The sequence below is a fragment of the Conger conger genome, chromosome 16 (assembly GCF_963514075.1).
Source record: "Conger conger chromosome 16, fConCon1.1, whole genome shotgun sequence".
Taxonomy (NCBI): domain Eukaryota; kingdom Metazoa; phylum Chordata; class Actinopteri; order Anguilliformes; family Congridae; genus Conger; species Conger conger.
In genome coordinates, this window is record NC_083775.1 from 7,856,357 (window position 1) to 7,872,925 (window position 16,569).

The window sequence follows — 16,569 nt, forward strand, 5'->3', positions numbered from 1 at the left end:
TCTGTACACGTGGGAAAAAACAGTGGGGTTAACAGCACCACCACAGTCAGCCCTTCTGACGCGAGAGAGTGACGGATGAATGGCGGGTGTTGGCGGTGTTTGGGGGGGGGGGGGGGGCGTCATGCGAGAGACAGAGTGATGCTGAGAGAGCAAGAGAAGGATGAGTGAAGGAGGGACGATGAGAGATAGAGAGAGAGAGAGAGACACTGACACAGATCGGTGTTGGTGTGCTGGTGAGTCTTCCGGAAGCTTCCGCCCCCTCTCTCTCGGTTCTGTGTGAAACCCTCGTCACGTACCGCGCACAAACCCCGAAAGAGAGCAGCGGCCTCCGCACAGCGCCATCCCCGCTTATGCACCAGGCCATTTACACTCGTCTCTGAGAACCCTTAATCCCCCTTTCATTTCTTACGCACTACTCCCATCAAACACAGAAGTACATGTAAAGTAGAGGGAGAGGAAAAAAAGAGAGAGGGAGAGAAACGCACCTTCCCTAATGCACCGCTGTTAAGAGTAAAGACCTGCTGTCAAGGGTTTGTCAAGCAAAGGATTATGGGTATAAATTCTCTCACGCTTGAGCGGATAAGCTCACAAAGGCTGGAGGTGCACAGAACCTCTCACCGTCGGCCATCTTGCTGATTTTACTACTGAAACGTGCAGCCCAGAGTTAGGAGGGTTAATGCGCCCGACCCCCCTCTCACTCTCTCACTCTCTCTCACTCTCTCTCTCGCTCTCTCTCGCTCTCTCTCTCGCTCTCTCACTCTCTCTCTCGCTCTCTCTCTCTCTCTCACTCTCTCTCACTCACTCTCACACTCACTCACTCACTCACTCACACTCTCTCGCTCACTCGCTCACTCGCTCACTCACTCACTCACACTCTCTCTCTCTCACTCTCTCTCTCTCTCTCACCCTCTCTCTCACTCTCTCTCTCTCTCTCTCTCACTCTCTCTCTCGCTCTCTCTCTCTCTCTGTGCTTCAAAGCCAACCTGCTGTCACTCGCTGGATTGGAGCAGCTAAAGCCAGGTGCTTTGATGTTCTCTGCTGTGTCAATCCACACCTACATTTCCTCCTCCTCTTCCCCCGCTCCCTCTCCCTCTCCCTACTCTATCTCTCCATCTCTATCCATCTCCCAACAGCCTCTGACATTTCTACAGGTAACACTAAGCCTCTCTCTCTCTCTCACACTCCCATAAGCAACACAGAGTGCCCTAAGACCACTTGACTGCCTCACTCACACTCACACACTCTCTCTCTCTCTCTCTCTCTCTCTCTCTCTCTCTCTCAAACACACACTCACAACTCACAGATTCAGAACACAGGACCCAAAACAGCAGTGCCATTATCAACTTATGAGCGACTGCCTGGTATGTGTTTTCTTGTAGCTTTTTTACCTTTATATTTACCAGGAACACATGCCTTTGGTCTTGTGAAGACACTGAACCACTTACTTTAATCTCAAAGAATTTCATCTATTTCCATAGCGTGCGGATCTTATCATCTGCACTCCATCCTGCCGGCACTGGACTGAGCTGAACTGAGGGGTGTTCACCCATCACGATCGGCTAGACCCCCCGATCACACTGCTACAACACGTCCACGTCTACATGCATTACGCACTGTACATGGAATTGCGTGAGTGAGTGAGTGAGTGAGGTAGTGTGTGAGTGAGTGAGGTAGTGTGTGAGTGAGTGAGTGAGTGAGGTAGTGTGTGAGTGAGTGAGTGAGTGAGTGAGTGTGTGAGTGAGTGAGTGAGTGAGTGAGTGAGCGAGTGAGCGAGTGTGTGAGTGAGTGAGTGAGTGAGGTAGTGAGTGAGTGAGTGAGTGAGTGAGTGTGTGAGTGTGTGAGTGAGTGAGTGAGGTAGTGAGTGAGTGTGTGTGTGAGTGAGTGAGTGAGGTAGTGTGTGAGTGAGTGAGGTAGTGAGTGAGGTAGTGTGTGAGTGAGTGTGTGAGTGAGTGAGTGAGCGAGTGAGTGAGTGAGTGTGTGAGTGAGTGAGTGAGGTAGTGAGTGAGTGTGTGTGTGAGTGAGTGAGTGAGGTAGTGTGTGAGTGAGTGAGGTAGTGAGTGAGGTAGTGTGTGAGTGAGTGTGTGAGTGAGTGAGTGAGCGAGCGAGTGAGTCTCACCTGCGACAGAGTTGGGCCGGGGCATGAGGTAGAGGGGGATGGATGGATGAGTGAGTGAGTGAGGTAGTGAGTGAGTGAGTGAGGTAGTGAGGTAGTGAGTCTCTCACCTGCGACAGAGTTGGGCCGGGGCATGAGGTAGAGGGGGATGGAGTGCACGGAGTGGGAGGACATGGGCTCCAGGCCCCTCTCGGGGATCTTGTTGAGGCTGTAGGTGGAGGCGGTCATGTTCTCGTCCACGCGGTACAGGTAGGAGTCCGTGCCCTTGTGGGAGTGCCAGAGTTTCAGGTTCCCCCGTGAGCCCTCCCCGTGCTTCCCCCCCCGCTCCACGTTCTCCGAGTAGCTGGTCAGCGTGGCTGAGGGGCGAGGGGAACACGGGTTAGCATCTCAAATTCACCCGCTAATAAATCACCAGCATTCAGATAATGCTGAATATTTTACCTCAGTAATACATTACACAACATTTAGATATTCTCTGAAACCAATGCCATCACCTGAATATAAAAATAATTTTAAAAAATTTACTTTTGTCAGTTCGCAGTCGGGAATTTCAATGTCAATTAACCTTTTTTCGATCATAAGATCAGAATTATGTGATTAGAACGCTCTTAACTGAACATTTTAATGCTGATGACACTACTGGTCACGGGAAGCAGTGGAGTTCTAGGACACCGATAGAAGAATTAAGGCAAAAAAAAAGAAAAAAAAACAACCAAAAATAATCTACTGTTCAAAGGGTTAATTACAGCCCTCAGTCCGTTCGAACACCAGAAGCGGTTGCTATGGATTCAAACACATTATTAACCTTTAACTAATATACCATAATCGGCACACTACTGCAAGTGCGAAGTCGATAAATATATTTTAAAAAGGTGAAATACATTAAGATAACGGTGCAACGCAGATAACGGTTTGGAAACACAGGGGTGACCGCGGCGGTTGGTCTCACCGATGATGCCGCTGTCCCGGCTCTCCAGGGTGGAGGTGGGGCTGGTGACGGAGCCGTAGGGGCAGTCCTTGCTCCCGGAGTTCCCCGGGGTGGCGGAGGGCAGGGTGGAGCAGGGGCTGCCTGCGGGCGGGGAGGCGGTGCTGCTGGTCAGGGTGGAGCAGGGGCTGATCCGCTGGGTCCCCGACAGGCCCTGTCACACGGAGAAACCGCCGGCGCCGTCAGGGGCTACGCTAACCGATGTAGCACTGCTACATCAGGGAACGGTGGCGCGCTAACCAATGTAGTATTGCTACATCAGAATACAGGGGCTACACTAACCGATGTAGCAGTGCTACATCAGGAAACGGTGGCACGCTAACCAATGTAGTATTGCTACATCAGAATACAGGGGCTACACTAACCGATGTAGCAGTGCTACATCAGGAAACGGTGGCACGCTAACCAATGTAGTATTGCTACATCAGGAAAAGGTGGCATTTTAACCAATGTAGCATTGTTACATCAGAATACAGTGGCACGCTAACCAATGTAGCATTGCTACATGAGGAAAAGGAGGCACATGAACCAATGTAGCATTGCTACATCGGAATACAGTGACACGCTAACCAATGGAGAATTGCTACATCATTTAAAGGTAGCACGCTAACCAATGTAGCATTGCTACATCAGGAAAAGGTGGCACACTGACCAATGTAGCATTGTTACATCAGAAAGGTGGCACACTGACCAATGTATCATTGCTACATGAGGAAAAGGAGGCACGCTAACCAATGTAGCATTGCAACATCAGGAAACGGTGGCACGCTAACCAATGTAGCATTGCTACATCACAATACAGTGGCACGCTAACCAATGGAGAATTGCTACATCAGGAAAAGGTGGCATGTTAACCAATGTAGCATTGTTACATCAGAATACAGTGGCACGCTAACCAATGTAGCATTGCTACATGAGGAAAAGGAGGCACGCGAACCAATGTAGCATTGCTACATCACAATACAGTGGCACGCTAACCAATGTAGCATTGTTACATCAGGAAAAGGTGGCACACTGACCAATGTAGTATTGCTACATCAGGAAAAGGTGGCATGTTAACCAATGTACAATTGTTACATCAGAATACAGTGGCACGCTAACCAATGGAGAATTGCTACATCATTTAAAGGTAGCATGCTAACCACTGTAGGTTCGATTGCCGGTGTAGCCACAATAAGATCAGCTGTTGGGCCAAATAAGATCAGCTGTTGGGCCAAGTAAGATCAGATCTGCACAGCCGTTGGGCCCTTTAACATTGCTACATCATTTAAAGGTAGCCTGCTAACCAATGTAGCACTGCTACATCAGGTAAAGGTGGCACGCTAACCCATGTAGCAGTGCTACATCAGGGATAGGAGGCCCGCTAACCAATGTCGCGTTGCTACATCAGGAAAAGCAATGCCTTCAGTTAGCCTAGCGCTAGCCCACCTGGCTGTCGTCCTGCTCCTCCATGCTGTACTGCGCTCCCGCTGGGCCCTCGCTCACTTTGTCGCCCAGCAGGAAGCCCAGCCGCGTCATCAGGGTGTTGGCCGCCTCGTCCACCGACGGAGGGGGCCCCAGCTCTGGGTTCGCCTCCCCTGGGGGAGAGAGGGAGACAGTTGCGGAGGCCACGTCACAATCGGAGACCAAGCAAGTCCTCGAAACGATGATGCGCGTTTACGCCGCCACGTAACGAAGAAGGCCAGAGCCAACCGAGTCTTTAAAAGGATGGTGCTACATAACGCAGAATGGACCTATCATGTAGCCGCACAGTAACTCTAGTCCAAGCTTTTTGTATAAATAGAATGAGTAAGGATCTAAATATATACATGGATGTGTGTGTGTGTGTGTGTGTGTGTATGAGAAAGTGTGTGAGAGAGAGTGTGTACGTGAGTGTGTGTGAGACTGTGTGTGTGTGTGTGTGTGTGTATGAGAGAGAGTGTGTGAGTGTGTGTGTGAGTATGTGTGAGTGTATGAGAGAGTGTGTGTGTTTGAGAGAGTGTGTGAGATTCTGTGTGTGTGTGTGTGTGTGTATGTGTGTATGAGAGAGTGTGTGAGATTGTGTGTGTGTATGAGTGTGTGTGTGTGTGTGTATGTGTGTGTGTGTGTTTGAGAGAGTGTGTGAGATTGTGTGTGTGTGTGTGTGTATGAGTGTGTGTGTGTGTGTGAGAGAGAGAGAGAAAGTGTGAGTGAGCTTCCTATGCTTTGCATCCAGCTGCATCCAGCACCCCAGTATAGAGCTCTTTGCGTTTCTGCGGTCAGTGTAGACGAGAGCACCAGTACAGTCCTGGCAGTGCCCATCAGAAGCTGCATTAAGCCATCCTGGCATGGGGGGGGGGGGCTCCTGTAATTCTCTAAAAAACACCCACGGCATCCGCATTCCCAGCCTGCCGCCATTCCTCCATCCCGCCATTCCGCCGTCCTGCTATTCCCGGCGCTCCAGATCTGTCCCTCGCCCGGCCGGCCCAGGGAAAAAGCCGCCATCAGCCGCCAGCCTCCGCTGAGGGAGGTGAGTCACGGCGCTCTGGCCCGCGGCGTTTACGCCAAGCGCTGACTCGGCTACGCCAACACCCCCCGGGTCTTATATCCGCCCTGGGCACCCTGGGTATTCTAACCGCCAACCGTGGTCTGCCAGCTCGTAGGTTCATGAGTGTGGGGTGGCCTGTAGCCTAGTGGTTAAGTGGTTAAGTAGTAGCCAAGATAAGATCCGCACAGGCCGTTGGGCCCATGAGCAAGGCCCTTAACCCTGCAATGCTCCAGGGGGGATTGTCTCCTGCTTGGTCTAATCAACTGTACGTCGCTCTGGATAAGGGGGTCTGCCAAATGCCATTAATGTAATCAATTGATGTACTCTTCAAGGGTTCCAACTGTATCTATATGGTCACGCCAGGACTTGGAACCGTACTGTCCTCTCGGGTCCTCATCGCACTTGTCCCTGTGTTCGATCTGCACTTGGTTGTACGTCAAACTGTACGCCTGTAATGTAATGTAATGTAATGTAATGTAATGTTATGTTATGGGTAGAGCTCAGCTCAGGCTCCACACCCTGTTTCCTGCCTCTCTATGGTCCAGAGACGTGCAATAATAGCATCGTTTTGTGTTAAAACATTGTTACAAAACCATTGTAAATCCCTTCCTATCATTGAAACAGGCTCACTGACATGTTGACTCATGCCTGGGTTTGTAGTCCTTAAATTCGGGTTTCAAAATGTACAGTTGACGGCCCGACACTCTGTACCAAAACTTGAGTAACTGTAAAATAATTCAAGCTCATTGGTTGAAAACTGATTCTAATTGCCACAGCCAATGGCGTTTCAACGTCAACACGTTTACAGAGAAGGGGGAGGGATAAACAGTGTTGTGGTTTGAAGGTGTTTGTTGCTGCTATTCCCTTTTTGACCATTAGAAGTCTGACATTACCTATTGTACATTGAGTTCACCTGGTTCAAGCCCTGGTGTAGCCACAATAGGATCCGCAGAGCCGTTGGGCCCTTGAGCAAGGCCCTTAACCCCACACTGTTCCCTGGTTTCTGTACTGTAGCTGCCCACTGCTCCTAAGTAACTAGGAAGTCAACATTTGCCCTGAACATCAACATGAACATGAATGGCTTCCCCAGCATGCCCTCAGTGTTAATCAAAGATCCACTGCTACACAGGGTGAGACTGAGGGGCAGGTCACTTCTTCTGCACTGCAAAAAAAAAAAAAAGGCTTAAAAATGTTAGTCTTGTAATGAGACTTAAATAAAAATTCTCTCAAGAAGAAAATTTTAGCTTGTTACTGTTTGCTTCACCGGTGAAATTCTCACCCCATCGGCAGATCTTGAACTGGGTCAAATTCAAACTCACCAATATTTTTGCCTTCTTTAAAATGTTAAAAGTCTAAATATAAGACTAAAATACCGGCACCTCAAGCAGATATGCTTCGTAATCATCATCACAATTGCACACAAAAATGCAAATTAGGCACAGTATTGTCCTGAGAACATACACAGAACAATACAAATGTGAAGTATATTTTTATTCATGAATAAATAATTGGATAAACAGAACTGGTGGGACGAGATTAGCACTGATGATACACAGTGCACTGGAGGACGTAAGACCCACATTCCTGGAGAATGATTTCAGCATCTCTCTCCGCAGCTCTGACTAAAAACCCCCACAGTTTCAAACGCAGGCGAAATAACCTCCCCCAAAATAGAGGTGAGATAACTCGGGAACAACCCGACACTGCCAGTCACTTCCGCCAATTCTCCAGAGCAGAAACGCGCCACGTTTAGCCAGTTTTTTTTTAAACAAGTCAACAACGGTTCCAAAAAACCTCCAACACTTTTATCTTTGTCATGGCGAATATCCCTTGCTTATGCAGCTCTTGTGTTGAATTTGAAATTGCACAATCGGGACGCGTGGATCATTCGGTTCGACATTGAAATTCTGACAGTTTCAAGTCAAATTTTGGGTAAATGTTATAAACGGAGGAAGCTGGCAGCGAACGGCACCCAGGGATGATTCAGAGTCAGATCTGTCACTTCCTGTCCTGAGGGGAGACTGCAGGCAGCGATACAGGATGTGACCATCTGCCACCTCACAGCTCCAGACCTGTCCCCCCGCGCGCCCTCTGACCCCCGCCCTCTGACCCCCGCTCGGCAAAGCACCGGATCTGCTGTAAAACTGCCTCTAGGGCCCGAGGTAGCGGTAGCACGTTAGCGCCCGGAAGCCCCAGACACCAGCTGTGGAGCAAAGCGGGGAGGCGGGGGTGGGAGATATGACACCATATCTCCCCTGGGGGAAAGGACAGAGAGAGAGGGAGGGAGGGAGAGAGAGAGAGAGGAAGGGAGAGGGAGAGGGAGGGAGAGAGAGAGAGAGAGAGAGAGAGAGAGAGGGGAGAGAGAGAGAAAAAAGAGAAGGGGCCAGTGGCAGCTGCTACCCTGCAGCGCTCTCAATGACAGCCAACCAGGTGGAACGGCCGAGCTTGCACAGCGCTAACGAGCTAACGAGCTAGGCCTCAGGGCCTGGAATCGGGGATTGGGGGGGACTGACTGCTGCCTCTTCCGGTTTCCAGGAACCAAGTTCATGAACCCCATGGGCACTGCACCATTTTCAAGGTTAAGATTAAGCTAAATTTAAACATAAGGCATGCCATTTTGTTTTCTTCAGTGAAATGGCGCTTCGTGTCATTGGCAGGCTAATAGTATAGCCCTGACCACTGGAAGTTCATTAGAGAGCATCCACCGGGCACACCCTCTGTTTCCTGACAGTCTGAACATACACACACACACACACACACACACACAGGCGGGCGCACACACACACACACACACACGACCACACACAGGCGGGCGCACACACACACACACGACCACACACACACACACACACACACACACACACGACCACACACACACACACACACACACACACACAGGCGCACGCACACACACACACACACACACACACAGGTGGGCGCACACACACACACAGGCGCACACACACACACAAGCGGGTGTGCGCACACACACACACACACACACACACACACAGGCGCACACACACAAGCGGGCACACACACAAGCGGGCACACACACAAGCGGGCACACACACACACACACACACACAGGCAGGTGCGCGCACACACACACACACACAGGCGCACACACACACACACACACACACACACACACACACACACACACAGGCGCACCCACACACTTGAACGCGGGAACTGTCTCCCTTAAACACAGTGGTTGCCGGCAGCGTATGAATCCAATCGGATCTCCGCCGTGGTTAAGCGGTTCTGACCGCACACGGCGAAGCTCGTTATCCTCGGCTCTCGTCGAGCGGGCGCACTGCGGAGTGACAAACGGCCGCCATCGCGGCGGTAATGGCTTCCTTCAGCAGGCAGACGGGACGGGCGGAGATGAACACATTATTACTGATTACTCAGCCACTCCTGTGGGGACGCGCTGACGGCATCAGCGCTGGAACGGACCGGGCTATCGCTAACGCTGCCAACCGTCTATACGGTCTTTCAGCGGGGAGTAGAGTGCGTGTGTGTGCGTGTGTGTGTGTGTGTGTGTGTGTGTGGGAAGCCTGTGTGTGTGCGCGTGTGTGTGTGCGCGCGTGCGTGTGTGTGTGTGTGTGTGTGTGTGTGGGAAGCCTGTGTGTGTGTGTGTGTGTGTGTGTGCGCCTGTGTGTGTGTGTGTGTGTGTGTGCGGGAAGCCTGCGTGTGTCTGTGTGTGTCTGTGTGTGTACTTTTTTACTGAGAGCACGGCAAGCCTTCTTAATGTTTATGTAATCAGGTAGATCCACTGAGATTTAAATTCCTGTGCAGGGATGAGAGGGGGAGTTAGAGTGGGCAGGGATGAGAAGGGGAGTGAATGTGGGCAGGGATCACAGGAACCATTCAGACGGAGGGGAGCGGTTAGGTGGCCAAACACAGTCGGCAACCCTGCAGGAATCTGACGAAGTCATCTGACTGAATGGCAGGTATGCGTGTGACGGATAGAGCCAGGCTCACAACCCCACACGCACTCACGCACACAGGCTTCCCGCACACACACACACACACGCACACGCACACGCACACACAAGCACACCTGCTACCACACACAACGCATTCTGTTTTCCACTTTCCAATCAGCACATTCCACAAGGGCCTCTGCACCACATTTCCATCAACACACTGTGATTAAGGGAAACCGCCATTTAGGCTCCATTTCTGTCTGCCATCCCCCCCACCCCCCCCCCCGACCGGTGAGGAACCCGGAACGGCACACAAATAAAACACACTAACAGGGACTGTTATTGCCGTAATGAATCGCCACAATTTAAAAAGCGTCTACTGTACGTTCCCCCCGGGGCGGAGCGGTGAATACGATAGAGGGGATGCAGAACGCCGCGCACGAAGAGGACTCGTTTATTTATTCTGCTTTCTCTCTCCGACGCTTCTCGAAACGGCCAACGCGAGGAGGCAGATGGTTGTCATGGCAACTATCAGTGCGCTAAGGAATGCTTTCGTGCCTCCGCCGAATCGCCTTTAATTCCCCCCCCCCCCCCCCCTCCTCCTCCCAGACCGTGAAAAAGACTGGCCTGCCCACCTACACCTGGCCTGACCCCCCCCCCCCTCCCCCCGTGTGTGTGAAGGGGGTGGGGGGGTGTAACCACGGAGACAGATGAGAGGAGCAGGTACATAAGACTGCGTGCTAGTGAGCGTGTGCAGCACGGAGGACAGCTCTATCTATTTATTCACCAAACATCTTCTTCTTTGGTTATTCCAGCAGGAGCCTTCAGTCACTGTCACACCGAGCTGAAGCCTCCAGACGAGGAAACGCACTGCAGGGTCCCTACACGCACATTTTTGTAAGAGATTTTTGTTTATGAAGAAGCACGATACTGTGCCACTGAACAAACGGGATCACAGCGGAGTCTAATCTGCCCGTCACACACAGGTAACACACAGGTAACACACAGGTAACATGCAGGTAACAGACAGGTAAAACACAGGTAAAGCCCCACACACACTGGAGCCAAGGGAGTCTGTCTCCGGAGTGTGTGTGTGCGTGGGAGGCTTGGGGGTTCAGACAGGGGGCTCATAAAGGGGTCTGGAGACGGGGACGGGGCAATGAGGAGAGCATTTTTGCCATAGTACCTCTCATTGACCTGCTACATATACACACACTAGCATAGCCTAGTGGACTACTCTCCATGACCTATAGTTTAAGAAGCACTGATATTGTCGATGAATTATGTGCTCTACTTTGCGCAATGTGTGGGGAAAACAACATCCAACCAAGAGTCTGAACCTGGAACCGCCTAGTTACCAGAGCCAATACATATTCATTTAGCAGAGACTCTTATCAAGAGGCAGTTCACAAAAAAACCCCAGTATATAACCTATTCCAAGTGCCTTAAAAAAACAATTAATAAAAAGCAGCAGCACTAAAGGAATGGTGATCCTAGCTAGAAGTAATTCAGACTGTAATTCAGTAATTCAGACTGTAATTCAGCAATTCAGACTGTAATTCAGCAATTCAGTCTGTAATTCAGGAATTCAGTAACTAATTCTGACTGGAGCAAGATGTGCTAAAAATCAAGCACACAGTTAGCGTAGCATAGCATAGCAAAGCAAAGCATAGCAACGCACAGCACAGCATAACAAAGCAACATAGCATAGCATAGTACAGTTTACAGTAGTATAGCAAAGCTACATAGCATAGCATAAACATGTTCTGCTAAGCGGATCTTGGCCAGATCTCGGTCCGTAATCTCTCTCCTGTTTACTGAGGCATCTGCATTTATTCAGAAATAGAGGACTGGAAGTGAGGTCGGGTCTCTCATTTTTGGACGGAGGGGGGCTGTAGCCGTGCCCAAAAAATTGCTGTGACGGGCAGTCCTGACCCCCTGCCCCCCACGGGATACCCATACGGCCACAGTCCAAACACACAGAGGCACAGACCAGCGCTAAACCCCGACTGCCCTGGACACAGACCCCTTGGGAAATATTCCAGTGGTGGGAGGGGCAGGTTTAGAACAGATGAAGACCAAGATGGAATACACAACAGTAGTAAGATTGGAAATAATGGATTTTTTTTTTTTTTTGCCAGAAAGTGGCAAATATTATTTTGTATGTTCGCCCATGTATTGTGACGTATTGAGGACAGAAGCTAACTGAACACCAGTCAATCAATGAAATCCCGTCTTATCATAATCAACTACTCAGTTTAATCAAAGCCATTATTATTATTATTATTATTATTATAATACTGTCATACACAACACAGATTCTGACCAATTCAGCCATTCGCCCTTCAAAAAAAAAAGACCTAAAAAACCAGGAGAACCAAAACATTTTTTAATTAATTCCCGGCCTTAATAAACCGTTGAATGTTGGCTGCTTTTTGGGTTTGGGGGTCAGATGTTTTCGTCCTTCAGAAGGCGGCCAACACGGCAGATGCCACGGCGTCCTGGCGATGCCAACTGGCCCGCGAGACGTTGGGCTGGCCGCGGTTCCGCCTGTTTACCGCCCGAGTCCGTTCACCTGCTGCCGACGGCAACGCCTCAGAGACCAACAGCAACTCTCGACAATGAGCGCGGTCTGCCTCACAGAACCCAAACTCAACCCAGCACAGCCCAGCTCTCACAAACTCAATCCAGCACAGCCCTGTACTCACAAACTCAATCCAGCACAGCCCAGCTCCTACAAACTCAATCCAGCACAGCCCAGCACTCACAAACTCAATCCAACACAGCCCAGCTCCCACAAACTCAATCCAGCACAGCCCAGTACTCACAGACTCAATCCAGCACAGCCCAGTACTCACAGACTCAATCCAGCACAGGCCAGTACTCACAGACTCAATCCAGCACAGGCCAGTACTCACAGACTCAATCCAGCACAGCCCAGTACTCACAGACTCAATCCAGCACAGCCCAGTACTCACAGACTCAATCCAGCACAGCCCAGTACTCACAGACTCAATCCAGCACAGCCCAGTACTCACAAACTCAATCTAGCACAGTCCAGCTCTCACAAACTCAATCCAGCACAGCCCAGCTCTCACAGACTCAACCCAGCACAGTCCAGTTCTCACAAACTCAATCCAGCACAGGCCAGCTCTCACAAACTCAATCCAGCACAGCCCAGCTCTCACAAACTCAATCCAGCACAGACCAGCCCACACAAACTCAATCCAGCACAGACCAGCTCTCACAGACTCAATCCAGCACAGGCCAGAACTCACAAACTCAATCCAGCACAGCCCAGCTCTCACAAACTCAATCCAGCACAGCCCAGCTCTCTCAAACTCAATCCAGCACAAACCAGATCTCACAAACTCAATCCAGCACAGCCCAGCCCACACAACCTCAATCCAGCACAAACCAGCTCTCACAAACTCAATCCAGCACCGCCCAGTACTCAGAATATTAAATACAACACCAGCACACTCAAGACAATAATCCAATTTCCCTTCAAGGTTACATAATGCCTTCTCCAACGGCTTTTGAACAGGATTCTTATTGAATTCAGACACCTCAATCCTTCAAGCTACATACTGCACAAGGCAGTTGCTTTTTATTTTGTTCTTTGAAAAAAAACTTCATAATTAGTTCCGGCATAGCAAATATTACAAAAAACGTACTGAACTGAAAGAGTACACTCTGCCCTATAGAGTTTGTTTACAGTAGTTTCTTTTGTAGTTTTATTTGCCATATCTGGAGTGTTTCCATTCGTTTTTTCTTTAATATCTTACCTATCCTTTACAGAATTACAGCAAAGCAACACTAGATAGAAACAAAGTGAGGAAAGCAATACATACGTTAGTTAGGACATCAGTTAGGCCACAAGTTGTGCCTAATAACCTACCCCGGCTGTCATGTTATGGGTAAGTGTCCCTGGTTAAGAGCGGTAAGTGTCCCTGGCTAAGAGGGGTAAGTGTCCCTGGTTAAGAGGGGTAAGTGTCCCTGGTTAAGAGGGGTAAGTGTCCCTGGTTAAGAGGGGTAAGTGTCCCTGGTTAAGAGGGGTATGTATCCTTGGTTAAGAGGGGTATGTATCCTTGGTTAAGAGCGGTAAGTGTCCCTGGTTAAGAGCGGTAAGTGTCCCTTGGTAAGAGCGGTAAGTGTCCCTGGCTAAGAGCGGTAAGTGTCCCTGGTTAAGAGGGGTAAGTGTCCCTGGTTAAGAGGGGTAAGTGTCCCTGGTTAAGAGGGGTAAGTCTCCCTGGTTAAGAGCGGTAAGTGTCCCTGGTTAAGAGCGGTAAGTGTCCCTTGGTAAGAGCGGTAAGTGTCCCTGGTTAAGAGCGGTAAGTGTCCCTGGTGACAAGCACGCCCGTCGTGGTTCTCTGCCCTGCATCCCCCCCCCCCCCGTGCGATGCCACCCTCTCAACCCCTGATGAAGCCCTTCTGATAACTGCTCCTCCAGATTTCAGACACGCCGCTGGCTGCCATCACAGCAGATACCGAGAGAAAGCCAGGAGAGCTCTACTCCAGAGGGAGAGAGGGAGAGAGGGAGGGAGGGAGAGAGGGAGGAAGAGGGGGTAACACATGCACACTCTCTCAGAAACACACACACATACATACACACTCTCAGACACACACACACACACACACAAATACACACTCTCAGACACACACACACAGAATGCTGGAGCAGGAGGGGGCTTACCAGGGCAGTACGGATCCAGGACGGGGGTCTCGGCAGGGGAGGAGGGGTGGGTCGGGGAGCCGAGCTCCGAGTCGGGTATGCGGGGGCCCTCCACAAACTTTGCTTTCCGCAGAGGGGCTGGGATCAGGAGAACGCACATATACACAGACAAACAGGAGAGAGAGGAAGACAGAGGCACAGGGAGGGAGGGAGGGAGAGAGAGAGAGAGACAGAAAGAGAGAGGAAGGGCTCGTGAATGAGTGTAGGCTCAGAGCACAGATGGAAAAGCTTATCAGAGGTGTGTGTGTGTGTGTGTGTGTGGGCTCCTCTGGGCCCCCGGCAGCGGGGGGGAGGGGGGGGGGGGGGGGGAGGGGAGGGGTCTGAGGGTCAGGTTACCCAGGGGTTGGGACACAGACGCAAGGCTGATATCGGAAGTGGGGTCATTGCCCTTTGACCCCGCTGTCCTGCCCACCGTCCGTAATGAGGGGTCACGAGGGGACAGGGGAGGTCGGGGGATAGCGTTTCACACTTTAACAGACACACAATCCCACATATTTGCTCCATCATTACAGAGGGCTGCTGCCGCTGACTCATCCTGTGCAAGCTGCTGCCCTATTGTCCTCATACATCACAACAACAAGCCTGGAACCCACACACACACACACACACACACACACACACAACACACACACACACTCACACACACACACACACACAGACACACAACACACAGACACAGACACAGACACAGACACACACACACACACACACACACACAGACACACACAGACACACACAGACACAGACACACACACACACACACACACACACACACACACACACACACACACACAGACAGACACACACACTCACACACACAACACACACACACACACAACACATACACACACAAACAGACACACACACACACACTCTCACACACACAACACACAGACACACACACAGACACACACACAGCACATACCAGACACACACACAGAGACACAGACACACACACTCACACACACAACACACAACACACACACACACACACACACACACACAACACATACACACAAACAGACACACACACACACTCTCACACACACAACACACAGACACACACACAACACATACCAGACACACACACACTGAGACAGACACACACAACACATACACAACAAACACACACACAGACACCTCAACATTAAACCAGTGTACAGTGATATTTCTACTTGTGACTGGACTGACACTTCCTTGAACGCCCTTAAGCATTGAAAACTGATGTATACAAAGATTATGCATGAACTTCAAAAAGGAAAAAATATAGAGCACACGGATGCAAAATAAGCCCTTTAATGGTGCAAAACTGACACTTTTTTTCCACGCTACCGCGTCTTCATCACAGTCAAATAAAGTCCATGTACTCAATGTCATCCCATCGAACAACATGGCCGCCAGGCAGACGCGCTCCCTTATGGCTTCTCCGACTCTCTGGTGTAACCGTAAAGGCAGGGAACACTCCCTTCCCACAACCCCCCTCCTGCTCATGCCGCAGCTTATCTTTCTGCGGTTTTACGTTCAGAGACAAGGCGGACCGGCAGACATCTTAGCCCATCATTCTAGAAACTGAAGGAGGATATGAGCAGGAAAATGAAAGCATTCGGTTATTCGCTCAGGGGACGGCAACTGAGAGCAGAGCAATGAGCTACTCCCAGAGCCAGTATTACATGGTAAAATGGTTGGCATTTATATCGTGCCTTTATCCAAAGCAATGAACAATTGATGCTTCTCATTCACCCACTCACACACACACACACACACACACTCACACGCCAATGGTGATCGGCTACCATTCAAGGCACCAACCAGATCGTCACAAGCATTTAGGGGTTAGGTATCTTGCTCAGGGACACTTTGACGCAACCAGGGCGGGGGATCGAACCGGCAACCCTCCGACTGCCAGATGACTGCTCTTACCGCCTGAGCCAATGTTGTATTATTCAGAGCTCCAACGCAGTCAAAGATTCACAGATTGTGTGGAATAAATGACAACAATTAAATACCCGCCCACACCAAGAACTATAGCTATAACCACAGCTATAACGATAACGATGTGAGCATCCACACAGATGAACCATAACTCTCTGGAAATAGTCTCAAGGCTACGTCCTCTGCCGTTTTGAACGTGACACCCTGCAAATCCGGATGGATTTTGATTGTCAGTGTTTTATCGTTCATGCAGCTGGAAAAAAAAAACACTCGGAAAGTGATATTATTTGTCATGGTCGTTGTCATTATAGTTGTGGTGTGGACTGCACCATGCAGTTGAGTTAGGACTATTTTTAAAATGGC

At 50.2% G+C, this 16,569-nt stretch overlaps 1 pseudogene; it reads right to left on the bottom strand.

The window, feature by feature from the left end:
• LOC133114637 (protein TANC2-like) overlaps positions 1-16,569 on the bottom strand; it is a 144,283-nt pseudogene that overhangs the window by 37,708 nt on the left and 90,006 nt on the right.